We start from the raw sequence: 1,184 nt of genomic DNA on the forward strand, positions 1-1,184 counted from the left end.
AAGGACATTGTAGACCACCAAGCAGAAGTAGCAGAGCTTCTCAACATCTCAACTTTGAAACTTGATCCACCAGTCACACCAAAGTCTCTCCCTAAACTAGAATCCCAAGGGAAGTTCACCTTGTTTTGCTCCTTTGGTAAGCTCACCTTTGATGATGCTCTTGTTGATTCTGGTGCAAGTGTGAATGTGATCTCAATGGAGATGGTGAAGAGTCTTGAGATTGAACACATGGAGCCAGATACTTCCTCTCTCACGTTTGGGGATTCTTCTTCTACTACCCCTATTGGTCTCATCAAGGACTTCCCTTTGAAGATTGGATCTTGCACCATCCCTATAGACCTCACTGTCTTGAAGATGGCAACTGAAAAGAGAGTTCCATTGATCATGGGCACACCATTCCTTACTATTGTGGGTGCTTGCATCTATTTTACCAACAAGAAGGTCACACTCTTCAATGTGAACAAAGCTGTCTCTTATCCAATTCAGTCTCCACTGGATGTTGAGTATTGTGGAACCATCACTTGTGGAGACCCCTCCATTGAGAAGATCAAGGATGCAGTGGTTGTTAGTAAGAAAGAAAGTCTTGATGGAGAGTCCTCTAAAGAGATATGTGATGAGCACTTGAAAAGTGCTAAGGTGAGTCGAGCCACAAAGGCTGCTCATGACAAGAAGGCCACAAGGACTCATCAACTCCAAGATGATCCAATCAAGCTTCAAGAGCCTCTCTCTCAGGTTCACACCATCGCTCTTGAAGGTGGGAAGGATCCTCCTTCTCCACTTTCCACTTGAGGTACCACTCCACCACCTTTCCATTGTATATACCAGTTTTTCTTTGCATTTATCTCTCTTTTAGGTATCTCTTTCAACTTACTAACAGAGAGACTGTGTGAACTAAGTTTGGGGGAGGTACCAAGTATTTGATCATGTTTTCTTTGATGATTTTGAGTCTCATGCATTGCATTGTACACACATATTTGCATAGAAAAACCAAAAAAAATAACTAAAAAAATTTGAAAAACACAAAAAGAAGCATGTAGTTGCATCTTGCATCCTTAAGATTGAGTCTAGAAACATGCATATAGGTTGTATTCACTTGCATAGGGAGCAATGATTAAAAATGCCTTAAGGTACTTGTCTGGAATCCATCTCTTGTAAAAGCTTGCATGTTTCGAGCCTTGAAAACT

Source organism: Brassica oleracea, chromosome C5 (assembly GCF_000695525.1).
Source record: "Brassica oleracea var. oleracea cultivar TO1000 chromosome C5, BOL, whole genome shotgun sequence".
NCBI lineage: Eukaryota > Viridiplantae > Streptophyta > Magnoliopsida > Brassicales > Brassicaceae > Brassica > Brassica oleracea.